Source organism: Phalaenopsis equestris, unplaced genomic scaffold (genome assembly GCF_001263595.1).
Source record: "Phalaenopsis equestris unplaced genomic scaffold, ASM126359v1 Scaffold000552, whole genome shotgun sequence".
Lineage (NCBI taxonomy): Eukaryota > Viridiplantae > Streptophyta > Magnoliopsida > Asparagales > Orchidaceae > Phalaenopsis > Phalaenopsis equestris.
This window is the reverse complement of record NW_018164992.1, coordinates 2,276,556-2,293,550: the sequence shown is the minus strand read 5'-3', so window position 1 is coordinate 2,293,550 and position 16,995 is coordinate 2,276,556. Positions and strand designations below refer to the sequence as shown.

General features: G+C 31.4%; 1 long non-coding RNA gene across 3 annotated transcripts; it reads right to left on the bottom strand.

Annotated features, from left to right (window-relative positions):
- Positions 1–3,440: 3,440 nt before the first annotated feature.
- On the bottom strand, positions 3,441–16,995 carry LOC110029271. Of its 3 annotated transcripts, none has more exons than XR_002294512.1 (5): positions 16,918–16,995; positions 16,594–16,680; positions 8,903–8,980; positions 6,397–6,626; positions 3,441–3,646 (listed from the first exon to the last, which is right to left on the bottom strand). It is a non-coding gene; the product is annotated as an uncharacterized LOC110029271 (long non-coding RNA). The 3 variants fall into 3 exon arrangements; XR_002294511.1 differs by having other exon boundaries at positions 8,903–8,970; XR_002294510.1 differs by lacking the exon at positions 8,903–8,980.

The following is a 16,995-nucleotide window of genomic DNA, read 5'->3' as shown; positions in this document are numbered from 1 at the left end:
ATTTGCTTACCGAGTATAACAATTCATATATCGCTAGGCCTCCATAAATGAAATTGCCTTTTACGGGTGATAAACGGATAGGGAAAATGCTTCGAGGTCATCCAATACGAATTCATAACATGCTTAGTATGAGCCAAGTCATCTTTATTGATCTCTTAAATTTGCTTCACATCATATATAGTCTACATGGTTCCTCTAGAATGACTTCGCGAAAGGTTTTGACAATAGTCTTATATACATTATCACATAATCAGTTCATTAGAGCAGATTGCGTGAGATTTCAATGCTCAACTAAAACCATAAGTAGATATTTTTCTATTGGACTGAATGTTTTAGTACACAAGTCCTCTGAAATCATCAAGCCTGAAGATCTAACCTTTCATAAGATCCCAATACAAATCTTCAGTGACCAACGACACATGTCATACTTTAAGGTATATTTAGTCATTTGTTTTTTTAGCGATGACATATAAATTTTGAATTATAATCCATTGGCGTAGAATTGTATTGGTGCAATTGACAGTGCACATATTGACATATGTATCAAATATTGATAAGATCGCATACATTGGACGGTGTGGATCACCAACACAAAATATAATAGTGAAGTCTGACTTTAATATGTGTTTTACATTTATTATGGTCGGGTGAGAGGGAAGCGCTCACGATAGTCGCATTTTCAAATTTGTCACTTGACCTCGTGTGCAATTTTTCACTCCTATCTCAAGGTCAGTTGATTGTCCAAATGGTTCTTTCAATTTGTTCAAGTGAAGCTAGCTAATCATGAACAATTACTGCAGGAAAATATTATTTAGTGGATGTTTGTTATCCATTACAAAGAGGTTTTCTAAAGCCATATTAAAACACAAAATATCACAAACCATATTTTGAACAGGCAAGCCAAGTAGTATGAGGAAGGAAGGAGATGTTCAATAAGTGTCATTCATCATTAAGAAATGTTATTGAGAGGACTTTCCGTGTATGGAAAAAAATGAGTAATTCTTCGTGACATGCCAACATATCCTTTAGAAAAACAAGTTAAAATTGTTGCCGCAATAATGACCTTTCACAGTTTTATCCGCCGTCATCATTCACAATTTCATGTTGATTTCGCAAGTGTTGACAAAAATGAATAGGTACCGCCAGAAGTGTTTGAATATCGAATGGGTCAAACAATTGCAAACAACAAAGAAGTTGTTAGTCAAGCGGTTGGTGATGATGAAGATTTCGAAGAGATGACAGAGTTGTGTGAAGTATCATGGATGCTCTAGTTAAATTTTGATACTATCTATATTGTAGAATAAGTTATGATTGAGCGTGCTAATGTAATACGCACTCCAATGTGTATTCGTTCCTTCACAATTTTACTGCCTTTATGTGACATTTGTTTGAGGGGAAAATATTTAGCAATTCACTATTCTTGGTTTCAAAGTGGCCATTACTCTTCTTTCTATAGCTGAATATGAAACTATGGGACATTGATATCTAATGTACAGTTGGTTTTGGTTTTGGTTCATCAATCAAGCAAACAAAAGAAGTTGAGGCGTTAGATATGTAAATGCATAAGAATTGAGAGGATTTGATTGCATTATACACATTAGCTTTTATTGCTTTCAAAATTGTAATGTGTTTAGAGATGTGCTCGATATTGACATGCACACGACTTGTTTCCAATGCATATGAATGTATACATAGGGAATTGTGTGGTATATTTGTTAAAATGGTACCCCTTAATTCTTATGCATTCACGTGCTAAAACCGAGGGTGCATGGTGAAATGCCTGTGGCTAAAATGGCTTTCGCTAGAATGTGTGGCTCGTTTTGTTTATGAAGCATGCTTTTTTATAGGAATCTTTAACCAAAGAAGATGAATAGAAAACTGGTCATAAATTTTGAAAATATTCTTGTTTTGCATGATATATTGCTAAGCTTACTCCAATGTGTCATGTCATTAAGGATGGAATTGCTTGTTTTGAATTATATTTAATGTCGTTGAGACATGGAGATATATGCTGAAATGGAATTGCCTACTAGTGCCTCTTTTGCAGTTTGGCACTTGCCTCTTTATTCGAGTGTTATTTTTTATGATGAGTCATTTCACCTAATGGGTTCTTCTGAATGGTCTTTTATGCTATTCAACACATTGATTTGCTCTTAAGCGATTTGGCAACCAAGAAACCCTATATCATGGGCCCATTGCTTACTTCTCATAGCAGATTATTTATCTACTTTTATTTACTCTGAACCCTGATACTAAATGTACATCCCAACAACTATTATGGTTATATTGTTGTTGGAAGGCAAAATCAGATGCTTTCGTATGGCGGCAACTCGCAATTGATGTTAGTACATTGTTGGTTCAATTGTTTTTGTTGGATGGAATGCTTAATATATAACACAGGCATGATTGTGTTCATTTTATAATTATTAAGAACTTCTTGATGGGTTTAGAAGTCATGCTTGTTTTAAGGGTCAATTTTGATAAAGTTTTTTAAGTGATTGGCTCCTCCATGAATATGAGAGTGCAGTTGTGAGAATTATAAATACACACGCATAGAGCCTTTTCTTGTTATATTTGGTGTTGGATGATTGGTTATATCATATTCATCCAATGATGATTTTTGGTAAATTCTATTTAAGCGTAGGTTTGTTGCTTTGTTGGTTATTTTTGAAATTTTTGTTTCCTGTTAAGGCAATCTTTCTTTCCAAAAGAGTGCAAAAGGCTTTCATGTGGAGCTCCCCTGTTGGGATGGTATATAAGTTTTATTTTAGGGAGCATTTACATACATATCGCATAAGTGATGTATTTACAAATCTTACACCTAAACATTCATAATGCCTCGCATACCACTCTTCATTCACTAGATGGTGCAGCTAGTAATAGCTACGTACGTTAATACATACTAATTGTGTGTTGTGTGTGCAAATTTCTGTTTTCTACAATCATATTCACATACATACAAAATTTTACTATTATGAATTAAACTCAAGCAATTCAATAAACGCTAATGAGTCCAAACAATGACTAGTTTTCTGTTATTGTAATCTATTATGAGTTGTTTTCACAGGTTAAAAAGGAGACAATGCAAAACGAAAATTCATAAAGTCCAACGAATTTGATGAATAGATATCGCAATTTTTTTCAGTAGGTTGATGAATAAATCAAAGCAATATAGAAGCGAGCTGACGAGAAAATATATTCAGTTAATAATACGATGTAAAATAATGTAAAAGACTTAAAATTTCTTGCAAAGGCTTTACTCGAGTTTAATTTTGTTATTGTGATATTACTTCTGTTGTTACAATCGTTATATTTGTTTTGATTATATTTTTATATTCTCAAAAAAACATTTGAGATTTTTATTTTGTAAACAAATTTGTATTTTTTGACTGAGATGATTAAAATTCAGAATTTCAGAATTCAATCAAGCAACCAAACAATTGGACTCTGAACCGTGACATTAAACAAATTTGTATTTTTTGGCTTGGACGTTTATATACACAGCGAAGTGAGGCTTAGGGGAGCATTTGTAAGCCCAAAGTTGAACTCTTAATAGGCCTACTACCTTCAGCCAAGATGCCGAATATCTCTACAACCAAATCAGAGCTATGCTCATTGTTCACTTGGACTGGAAAACTTAATTGATCTGCAACAACAACAACAACAAAAAAGTCTTAATTAATCTGCAAATGTAAGAAAACAGAATAGACTTCACAACTCCCAACAGAATAGACTTCACATATCTAGCACCGAAATTTTAATTATAATACTAACATTTATACAAATAAGTAATTCACAGTCTAAAGGAGAATAATCTAGACTGCGAAAAAAAGTGCTATGAACAAATTTTTAGCATAAAACCAAAAAAATAAATAAATAAAAGACAGACCGGAGCAATGGAACACTGTGCCATAGAAAAATTTTGGCAGAACAGGCCTTATGAAGAACATAACTGTTTGAACAATGGAAAATTTGCATAAACATACCACATATTCTTATCTATTTACATTTCTAAAACCTATCAATTGTTATTTAAATTTATAATACTTTAGTGCCAAAAACCTCACTTATTCATTTTTAAATCGCACGTAATTGTGGTTTATTTATGTGATTTTAATGGTTTTGTGTGATGCATGTTGATGCGAGAGTTGTTAGACATGTAAATACATATGTATCTATGTAAATGCCCCTGGAATAATTTCTAAGAGAACAAGGATCAATATTAGGCTTAACAGCGAGAGAAATAAAGACAAAATATGATTGATTACATAGACCATCAGAAATAATGATATTTACAAATTAACCATCAGGAGAGAATTTGATCAAAATTAAAAATATGGGCTGGAGTTTAACATGATATTTGATATTTGAGTGAAAATTTGAAAGAGATGAAAGATGGTGGTTGATTTGCAAATAGACTTGAAAAATGGATAAGAGAGGGTGGTTGATTTGTAAATGGCAAGTTTCCAGTGATCTGAATGTCATTGCACCCAAAAATAAATAAATAAATAAAACTCAAAACAAGCAACACTTAAAGTTGAAAGTTCTCATTTTATACCACAACAATAACAATCCTTTATCCCACTAACTGGGAAAGGCAAAATTATCCTTTTTTATCCATTGAATCCTATAGAGAGTTGTAATTTCTTTTAATTTTTAATAAATTAAGATCATTTTTTATACAATTTGCCCAGCCTTTTTATGTCTAAGTCTGACTTCTTTAATATAAATTAAATTTAAAACATTTACTGATATTGGACATCAAATGGTGGGCGTTTTATATGACCAAACTATCTAAGACGACTCTCTCTAAATTTATCTCCAAATTAAGCTAACACTAACCCTATCACTGATATAATTCTTTTAGTTCTCATGTAACACCAAATAAAAATTCTATAAAAAAAAACACTTCTTCAAATATTAAACATTGCTTTTTTGCATTTATACCACCCAAATATTTCATATCACACATCTAAAATATCTACTTTTCAAAAGTGAAATTCACTTTTTCATGCATGGATAAAGTGGCCTGTGTGCGAATTAAAATTAAGGTGTTAAATATAGAAATACATGAGAATTGAATGGTATGCATGTAAATCTGCCAATAAAAAATAGCCAATACAGCAATTTCTTAAATAATGGCCTCAGATTTGCAAAATAAAATCACTAGTCAACCAGTCCCGAAAGATGGTAATGGTGTCATTTAATGTCCTCATAGCCCAATTTTAAATAATTTAGGCTAAACAGAATAAAAACAAAAAAAAATGCTCACAACTTAAAAGTTTTCATGTTACACCAAATATAAAAATGAAAGAAAATAATTAGAACAGCATTTGCATATAAAATGGCCTCAGAATTGCAGAATAACTTCATTAATGAATCAGTCCCGAAAGATGGTAATGGTGATATCTGATGTCCTCATAGGCCATATTATTAAAAATTTCAGCTAAATGGAACCATTAAAAAAACTTAAAATATGCAAATTTTAACTTTGAATTACTCATGTAGCACATAATCCAAAAAAAAAACAAAGGTTTAATCAGAATAACATTTGCTTACAAAATGGCCTCAGAATTGCAGAATAACATCAGTAATCAATCAGTCCCGAAAGATGGTAATGGTGATATTTGATGTCCTCCTAGGCCATATTTTTAAAACTCTAAAAGCAAAACTCAAAACATGCAACCTTTAACTTAAAATTACTCATGTTGAATAAAATAAAATAAAACACATAATAGAAAATTAATCAGAACAGCATGTGCTTACAAAATGGCTTCAGAATTTCAGAATAATATCATTAATTAATTAGTCAAGAAAGATGGTAATGATGATATTTGATGTCCACCTGGGCCATACTTTAAACTTTTAAGCTAAACAGCACCCAATGAAAAAAAAATCTAAACATGCAATAAAAAAGTACTCATGTTGCATCAAATACAAAAAAAAACATTAAACAAATATAATCAGAACAGCATTTGCTTACAAAATGGCTTCAGAATTGCAGAATAACATCATTAATCAATCAGTCCCGAAAGATGGTAATGGTGTAATTTGATGTCGTCATAAGCCAATGTTTTAAAAAATTAAGCTAAACGGAACGGAAAAAAAACCATTGAAAATGACAAATTTGTTTCGGAAAGCAATAGAGCAACTAATTTTGAGGTTGAACTCTTTTCCAAATTCCTACAAACAAAGTCACAAAAAGACTATAACAATGAAATGAAGTAGATCATTAAAAATCCAAACAGAAGATCATTCCATTTAATGCACAAATAAATTCATAGCAATTTTTTTTTTGCGGAACAAGTATGGCTGACAATTATATGGTGAGAAACTGAATTATAAATAAAACAAGTTGAGATTTAAATTTATGCAATTTGAAATGAACTTAAGTACCTTTGAAGAATTTCTGCCCTACAACTGACCCTTCATGATTTCTCATGTGAGGCGAGCCTCAAGTCATACTTCAAGGCATCCATGAAATATTTAGCGTTTGGAATGATTTTTTTAAACAAATATCCATTTTTTTTTACTAAAACCCCTTTTACTTTTTCATTCATCTCCTTCAAAGCTCAAGGCCTCCCGAACCACTGAACCTAGCTCTTGGTCGTGCCCCCAGGTCTCAACTGCAATATGTAGAAACATTTAGATAAAAATAATGCCAAAATGAAAGACAGTGACAAAATGCACTTATATGTTTAAAGTGAAACTCCTCTAACAAAATGGTCGAAGAATATGAAACAAAATGAATCTTTTTGTGTTTCTCAAGAATATTGCAACATTTGCAAAATACCAAAAGAGAATAAAGAGAATATCCATATTAACATGAACAAAGCAACAGTGTTGAAGCATTTAGATAAAGAAGATATGAAGCCAAAGCAGACTTCAGGTTATATAAATTTAGTGGATACTCTCTTTTATCTCTTTAGGCATTTTCGCAACGTTCAAATATTCTAGCGACACACAAAAGGAAGATATGAAGACAAAGCAGATTTCTGGTTATACAATGTTAGCGGGCCTAGTGGCAAATATACCTTATCCTCTTTGTCATAAATGCCAAATAGAGGTCCAAGGGAACCCACAAAACAGTTAAATAATGAATATGTAAGATGATAAAGATGATGGCACAAGGATAGCCTATCTGATTTCTCCTAAAAATGCAAGAGATACTCAGAGGCATATGTGTGGTTGAAAGAATATTTTATGAAAACGTTATACACCAACTTAATTTTGAAGCTTCATCAACTTTTATCAACATGATCCCTTCTACAAGTTCATGTGATTAAAATCATAAGCCTCCAATTATGTAAAAATTGAGGATAAGCTCGATCAAGATTTTATTTAAAAGTCCCTACAATATTATTTTTTTTTAACTTGTAGAATCATCAAATCAAGAAAAGAATGCAGAGTATAATTAAAAACTTCTTGATAAATCATATAAAAGATTGAAAACAAGTCATTAATGATATTGCTAGCAGTTGTAAAATGACAAAAAATTAAAAAGTTGATAGAGATAAGAAAGCATATTGCAACAGATATCATGTAAAGCATATTGCATAGATTTGATCCCTGAAAAAAATTGAAGAGTTGCCTCAGTGTAAGAATGCCTTGATTGTAACGAGAAATTAAAAAAAAAATAACTCTTATGACCTACTACAAATAAATTTCCATAGGCATAATTTACAAAATATTTTGGAAGAAAGAGAATATTTGGAGGCTATCTTCATTTTCATACAATGGTTAAACTATGCTACATTAAAAAAAAATGAGAAAAAAAGTACAAGAAAATACTTTTGGCTAAACTTCAGTTAACTGTGATACAACAATAGCTGAGCCTTATTCAAATTTTAAGAATGAAAGAGAAAAAGCTAATTATAGCCTTCATTAATAATGAGATGGGTATAGCTAAGAAGATAATTACACATAATTTGGGAAAAGAAGAATCTAGCTTTAAGAAAATTTATGAAATAATTGATGAGAAGTGGAATCCCCAAACTTATCATCATTTATGTTACACAACAGGATATCTTAATCCTCAATTTCAACAAAAGAATAATAAGCCAGCCAATCCTAATATAAAACTTGTTTTATACCACTATATGGATAGATTGATGGCTGACTAAAGCAAACAAATGCCAATTTACAACTTGTGTTATTAAGAGATAAGGATCTTTTGGGCTACAAGCAACTGAATATACAATTGCAAAGAATTTCCCATATAATTTTACGCATTCGTTGGTTAACAGTTCAGTAAATTTACATGCTAATTTAACTGTGCTTTTTTAATGTGTTAGAACGATGTATTTAACTTCATGATGGCACTCTAAAATCACAAATAATTACTATTGAAGAATTGGATCGTACAAGTTTTTCATCTAATTTTAAGCAATTTTAAATTGTATATAAACAAATTCAAGCCAAAAAAAATTTAAATAGTTTGACCATCTTTAAGGATAAACTACTAAATTTATCCTATGTACAACAAAAGATTAAAAGTACATTTTGTCAAAAAATAAAGGATTGTGAAAATTTGCTAGTTTACAATAATGTGCCCTTAAATAATGAATGGTTAACTGGCATTATAATAAAATTCAACCGCATCAATAAAAAAAGAAAAAAAAACAATGTTTATTTCTTCGATGGAGATGAGCAAAGTAAAAAAATAAACACAGATCATTAAGAATTAATAAAAAAGTTCATAGGAATTTATATAATTAAAGTTGCAAATAACATTGTCACGACCCGACCGGAGCTTGGAGTTAACTAGGACAGAAACAGACGGTTGGACAGTGGAAACCAATTCTCTGCTATTCTAATTCCATCACTAACAATTTAATATTCAAATAATACATGAAAGAGACAATAAAGAAAGCAATTCAAATTAACAAGTATAAATTTGTACCTTTTTGGTTGTTCTGGCCTCTTGTCTACATTTGCTCTTCTATTCATCTTGTTTAACTCGACTGAAATCTGAGATACACTTTAAGTTGTCGAAATTTATTAAATTTCTCAAAAATTAGTTATTACAAACGTGATCATTATTTTAAATTTTAATTAACATTCACATTTGTATCTATTAACTAAGGAAGGGGAAATGGTTGCTCTTAGATATAAGAATGAAGATTAAGAAAATATTAACACAGCTAAAGTCCGAAGAAATAACTTAGTTCATTATGAGAATGATTTTAATAAAAACTCACTCAATTATGAGAATAATCTGAACTTTTAAAATTACAAATTTCAATATCAATGGCTTGTTATGTTATTACTTCGATTTAGGACTGGAAGAAACTTATTGAGTTAATTTAAATTGTTATATTCTTACTTTAATAACTTATTGTCAACTCTAAAACATGCTCCGCAAAAGAACTCAATCAAGTACAACATCATTAAGAAAATAATGTGATGTCAAACTAGGTATTCACTACAAGTACATAGATGCATCTAAAACATTTAAATTTCCTAAGATGGAACATTCTATCACTAAATTTTAGCACAAGATAAACGATCAAACATACTCGGGCAGAAGGGAAAATTTAAAGAAAAGCTTGAGAGCAAAAATGATTAATGTGATGTCAAACTAGGTATTCACTACAAGTACATAAATGCATCTAAAACATTTAAATTTCCTAAGATGGAACATTCTATCACTAAATTTTAGCACAAGATAAACGATCAAACATACTTGGGCAGAACGGAAAATTTAAAGAAAAGCTTGAGAGCAAAAATGATGAACTATAAATGCAACCTCACATGATATCAACTCGGAGCGTTTCAATCTCGATCAGAAAATGTCGGTCATTGCACGCTTCCTAGAATGGATGAAGCCAAAGTGCCCGGAACACCAAAATTATGTAGAAAACACTCGGTGTGTTGGTAAAATCAATGAGAAAAGAAAAGACATTTTTCCATTCAAAATGATGAAAAAAACAAACAACCAATTCAAAAAGAAACGAGAGCACCATGTGTTGGGCTAAATACCAAACCATAATATACTAGGCAAAAATAAAACCAATGCTACTCAAATTTTAAATATGCAAAAAAAGGCGGTTTATGATTCAAGTCATTGATGAAAATCCACTAATGTGCGAGTAACAAAAAATTTTCAAGAGAGTAAGCATAAATATTTAAAAGAAAATATACATTAAAATTATGAAAGCTAAAACTATTGTAATTAGCATTCTTTTTTCAATTAAAAATTTTAGTATAAATTATGCATTCATTTATAATTGGAAAAAGTTAAAAAAATAAAAACAATCCAATCCCCATCAAATATTCCAGTATCCAACACTTGTATTTTGCTATTTTATCCCTCAAAAGGATAGAGAGACACAGGAATCTCTGACGAGAGAATGCCCACATTTTACAAATACTATTTACCAATCTGAACAAGAAATGTCATAGAGGCAGCATGTTCATGAAACAAACATTCAAGTAGCAAACTAATAACTTCGTACCTGGACAAAATATCAAATTATACATATCAAATACATAATTACAAATTATTCCAAGAATGTTATATAATGGCCTCAGAATTGCAGAATAACATCATTTTGAACAAATCAGTCCCGAAAGATGGTATTGGTGTTATTTGTCATCCTCATAAGCCAGTCATTCAGAAATTCGAGTAAAATGTTAGAAAAAAGGGGAATTTACATTCATAGCACACAATTCTTATGCATTAACATATCTCAGGCATAAACATAATTACAAATTATTCCAAAAATGTTACATAATGGCCTCAGAATTGCAGAATAACATCATTTTGATCAAATCAGTCCCGAAAGATGGTAATGGTGTTATTTGGCATCATCATAGGCCAGCCATTCGGAAATTCAGATAAAATGTTAGAAAAAAGGAGCATTTACATGCATAGCACACAATTCTTATGTATTAACATATCTCAGGCCTAAAATTTCATATTTACACACATGCCACTCAAATCTTTAACATCACATTAAAAATAGCACTTTCATCACCTCTTAAAGGTGAATTACACCTATTGATGCATAAGTATAAAGCACCAAAGCGCTATGTAAGTAAAACTCAATGTTTCGCGTGAGATTCATAAATGCATAAGATATGTAAATTTCCCTAGACGAAAAAAAAAAACAGAGCAGTGACTGCACATTAAAAAATCATTCATTAATGTTAGCGCAAACACTCTAAAAAATTTACTAGACAAAAACATTTCACCTTGCATAAGCTTTAGATAAATTCCTATGTCAATTATTTCCCGTCAAAAGCTTAATTCAATAGTCAATAAAAGAATAATGATTAGTTTGGTACTATTGTTCACTGTCGCCATGAAGATGAATGTGTAATAATAGAGGCAGTCAACAGTGAAATTAAATTCAGAAACTTCAAAGATTCTAGGAAAATTTGCACACATACCACACAATTCATAAGTATTTACATATCTAACAACTAAACTTTTATTTTCACATGCATACCATCTTTACCTATATATGATACCTATATATGAAAGGGTGTATTTAATTTTTTTTAAAGTTAAAATAGTGGTACTTTTTATGTGATACGACAATTTGCGAAAAAAATATAAGTGACAAAATTTAGACGTTAGATAAGTAAATACATAGAAATTGTGGGGAAAGTATGTAAATGCCCCAAACATAAAACAAAGAAAGCATTACAGAGGTAACAATAAACGTTAGACAATGAACGGTTGGGAAAGAAGCTGATTGGGTCAATATATATAAACACAGAGCACACTAGGTACTGGCCATTAAAATGACAACATACGCTATTTATTGCCAAATTATTGTCATAGTAATTCTAAGCATGGAAAATTTAACTTGTCAGTGCGTTTGAAAACAAACCATGGCATAAAACTAAATTCAACAATTGCCTCTAGCAATGTTATCTTATTGGTCCAGTGCTAATGTTCAAGTTGTAGTGCACTTGATTAAAAACAGAAATGATAATATAGTCCCCAAGAATGAACAAAAAACATCTTTAGGGCAACTTCAGCAAATATCAAAATTGTGATAGGAGATATGCTAACAACAAAAAATAAATGCAATTTCCATGCCTTGTCCTTTAAAGCATAGTGAGGGGCAAAGTTCATTTTTTAACCAAACATAAAATAAATTGTTGCCTTTCGCCATAGAATGTGCTCCTTACTTCTAACATTACTAACAAAATGTAGATTTAGCACATTTTTAAGACGTCAGCAGCGCAAAAATTTGAATGGGTGAGGCAAGACACAAAAATTAAAATATGAGTTGACGCCTACCTCACTTCATTCACTTTGGTTGCCCCAAGACGCCTGAACATCAATAAAATTTTACATGCATATGATTCAATTTCTATGTATTTATATATCTACAACTAAACTTAAATTTTTACATATATGCCACCTTACCTATCTATGAACATGTGTATTTCACTTTCTAAAAGTCCAAATAGTGGTATTTTATGCAATATAAAAGATTTGGATGGTATACGTAAAAATTGAAAGTGAGAGATAAAACTACCAAAAAAAAAAACAAAATAAAAGAATTGGGTGATGGCTGCATCTCTTCATTCATTTTGCTTGCCCGAAAACTCCTGAGTATCAATAAAATTTTACATAAATGCAACTCAATTTCTATGTATTTATATATCTAACACCAACACTTAAATTTGTACATGCGATATCTTACCTATGTGAAAAGTGTGTATTTCACCTTTTAAAAGTCAAAATAGTGGTATTTTTATGTGATATATAAGATTTAGAAGTATATGTAAAAATTGAATGGGAGAGACAAAAAAAAAAAAAACATACTAAAAACTAAAAAAAGCTTGCATCACGTCATTCATATAGCTTGCCCAAGGAATCCAGAGTATCCATGAAATTTTACAAGCAAACGACTCAATTTTTATGCATTTATCTAAAACCTAAACTTAAATTGTGATGTATGTCACCTTACCTGTGTATGAAAATGTGTAATTTACTTTATAGAAGTCAAAATAGTAATATTTTTTTGTGGTATAAAAGATCTGGCTAGTATAAATGTAAAAAATGAAGTTGAGGTGTTAGATATAAGTTGAGGTGTTAGATATGGTAAATACATAGAAATCGGGGGTACACGTGTATGTAAATGGCCATAAACATAAGACACCCTTGCTCATTAAACAATAAATAATAACCTAATAAATACCATATATCCAAGAACTGACAAAACCCACTAATCCACTATAACTCAACCTAAACTAATCATTATAATTATTATTCTAGCATTGTCGCCGCTTAAAATCAGCCTTGCCCGAAAGGCCAATCAAATAGCCATAACTCAACCTAATTTTATGTCACCATATAAAACTCTAAAATAGCCAATTTATAGTTCAACAAATAATTATAGTTCATAGATGTTGTCGCATCAAGGAGACAAATATCAATAGCTATTTGATTAGATGGCATATGTCCCAAGCAAAATAAACTCAGCCAACTGAAAGACACTTGTATTTCAGCAATCCATAAGTTCTCCGCAACTATACTTCTAAAAATTGTTTTTGAAATATAGAAAAATATTAATTTACAAATCCTTGTATTTTATTAGGCTTACTTTGACATCATTCGATGATCTTGTACATTTGGCTAACAATTTGAAAAGTATGCCTCTTCACCAACCAGCTTCACTCAAACGAGCAATAGAATTCATCTAATTGGAATGTCACCATTACAAGCTCTATACGACAATAATTGCATCAATAAGACCTTATATCAATCGCAACTTCAAGATTGAAGAAGTCAACGAATAGTTGCACTGGCTCGATGATTCTTTACGCAATCACCACACAGGCTTAAGATAGGAGATTTACATGCAAGCCACTTAAAGTTACGTATTTATATATCTAACATCTAAATTTGAATATACTTATATACATAAAAAGGTGTATTTCACTGTTTAACAGTTAAATTAGTGGTACCTTTGATATGATATCAAATATTTGGGTGGTATAAATGAAAAAAAAAATAGAATTAGGTGTTAGATATGTAAATATATAAGAATTGGGTCACAAGTAAATAAACTCCCACTGAAATAAGCTCAGCAGAAAATGAAACAGTAACTCAACAAACATCATTAAAACCTCAAAAATGTCAGTGACCACGTCCTTAGTAATTGGTGACCATATTGAAACAAATCACACAACTCAGAACTCGGACAGAGTAGGGTTTATAGCTTATAAGTTGGCATTGCAGGTGCCTCAAAACCAACCGATTGTCCACGTATCAATAATAAAATGAAAGAAAGATAAAATTTTTTATAACACTAAATTATTACAAGAAAGAAAATGTGCATTCATAGAACGCAATTTTTATGTATTTACATAGCTCAGGCCTAAACTTTTATATTTACATACATAGCACTTTGGTGATTTAAATCTATCAATGAAAAGTGTATTTTATTTCTAAGGATTTTAGTGTTAGGAGTGTAAAAATGAAAGTTAAGGAGTGAGATGTGTAAATACATATGAATTGTGTAATATGTATGTAAATGCCCCTTATAAGAAATGCAGCTGAACCAACCCATATAGAAATCCGATCATGTCCTAAACTCTCGCCAAATCCTTCGCTGCAATGACAGTGAAAAGCAGCACCGAATGCAATGGAAAAACTTGCCACCAGATGTTGCATTACTCGAGAGAATTTGTGGCATTTTTACCCCAAGACCTTGAGGACAAGATCGTTTACAAAGGAAGACTGGAATTGATGTGAACCTCAACAGCGAAAGAAAACCCAATCAAATCACATCGCCACATCCACGACAAAATCGCAAGACAACAACTTGGCCAAAAATTATCATCTAGAGAAATGATAGTAATGAGAAACTTAATCATTGATAAAATACACGTTTTTTTTTTAAGCAAGGACTATTTAATAGTACCTTTACGGAAGTTAGGTGGCACATTTTAATAGAATTTATCACGGAATTTATTAAAACAAGGCAAATACTAAAATGCAAGAGTTTCATGGATTTATGAGATTTCGGTTTAGAGCACAAATTTTGACTTTGATTTGGCTTGAATCCAGATTTACTAAGTCAACGTGTAGGGTGGATATAATGGATTTGTGATTCACATATTTACAATATCCTAATAACGCTAACTCCTACTTGTAGCCAAACAGCCCCACATAAATCATGTAAATCCGAATTTATTAAATCATAACAATAACAGGATTTACTAGTATCGAACAAATCCAATATTAAGATAAAACTGAGAGGAAATGGAAAGAAATTGGATTTACTAAATCCATGTTTTAAATTTTGAGCTTATTTTTTTGTATGGTAGGTTTAAGTTAAATCCCACTTAGGAGGTGTTTGAAAGCATAATTAAATGGAATTTAGTCATGGATTTAGCATAAATCCAGCCAAACATCAAATAATAAAAATTGAATACAATACTCCATTAAACAAAATTATTTCATGTTCCGACTTTTCTTCGGATGTTATTCCTCTTTTGTGACATATATCCAAATTTACTAAATCTGTATGACAGTAGGGATTCAGATTTTTTTCTATCACACTACAACCTTCATTTTCATCACAATTTTCGTCAATATAAATCCAGATTTATCACATTTACTAAATCCTATTTAATGTAAATACCGGTTGCAGCAAAAACAAACCTTAAATTGGTTATTAGACCACCCCTTAGTTGAATTTGTTATGCTTAGAACATGTCTGCTTTACATTTGATAGATTATGAAACTTGTCATCAAAAGCTAAAACATCGAGTTGTTTCTTCTTCTACAATGTTTTATTCATTCTCTTTCTGCTTCTCCCAAAAAGTCTTCTTGGGGGCACATCCTTGTATTTCTACCAACGCAATGCCAGACCAAACTAAAGGACTATTAAGCCACTTTTATATGAAAACCCATATTTTGAAATTATTTTCAAGCACAATGTAATAAAGCCTCTAACTGTAAGCAACCAAATAGACACTAAGGGAGTGTTTGGAAGCACACATATTAAAGGATTTAGCCATGAATTTAACTTAAAATCTAGCCCAACATAGATAAAAAATTCCAAAGCTCCCTTAAATCGAATTTCCTTGCGTTCCATAGTTTTTTTTGCTCGCACTTTTTTCATCTGTTCAACATAAATCTGGATTTAGTAAATCCGATCTTGAGATGGATTTATTCCGTTGCCATGCGAGCTAGTCTGTTCCCCTCTTGTCATTTGATTAATATGGATTAATCGGATTAGATAAAGTAAATCTGAGTTGCAATAAAAAACCGCCTAAAAATATAGAATATCTTAAAAGCAAGGCATGTTCACAGTTAAAGCTATGCTGGCCGCCTTGCACATGTATGTGTACTCCGTTAAATGTACATTAGTCAATTTAGATACCGCACGCCAATAGATTAAAATTTAATTTGCAGGTAATGTTCATTGCGTGATCCTTCCGCATATCAACCATAAACAAAAGCTTAATGCTTGTGAACAGAAGTGGAAAAACAACCTTATGCACGATAGACCGTGAGCAGGAGTAATGAAGAAGAATAAACCTGTGCGAGGTGGCTTGGGTGAACCCATATAAATGGAATTCAAAGAAAATTAGAATATTACAATCACCACAAAATACCTCATTTTCCTTGCTCTATGCCCCATTAATTAGATAGACACAGTAGGGTTCCAATACGCCGACGCTTTCCTCGATATCACCATCTCGCTGCTCCACAGGAGCAAACAATCAGATCGAAAGCAAATACTGCAGAAACATTAACAAATCTACTCCAAAAAATGCATGCGACGTATCGAATCTCTACTTTTAGTAAAAACATTAGGGTGAAGTGCGAAAGTTGGTCTGATCTTGCCTTAACTACCAATTTTCAAAATCGATCAGAACCAATTCTGATGAAATGGAAATAATGAAACGGAAAAAAAAACGAAACCATACATGACTTACAGAAGAACAAATGAGAGCTGGAGCGGGATTCGAACTTTTCTTCGATGATGAGAGAGGAAGGACGAACGGGGAGAAGTG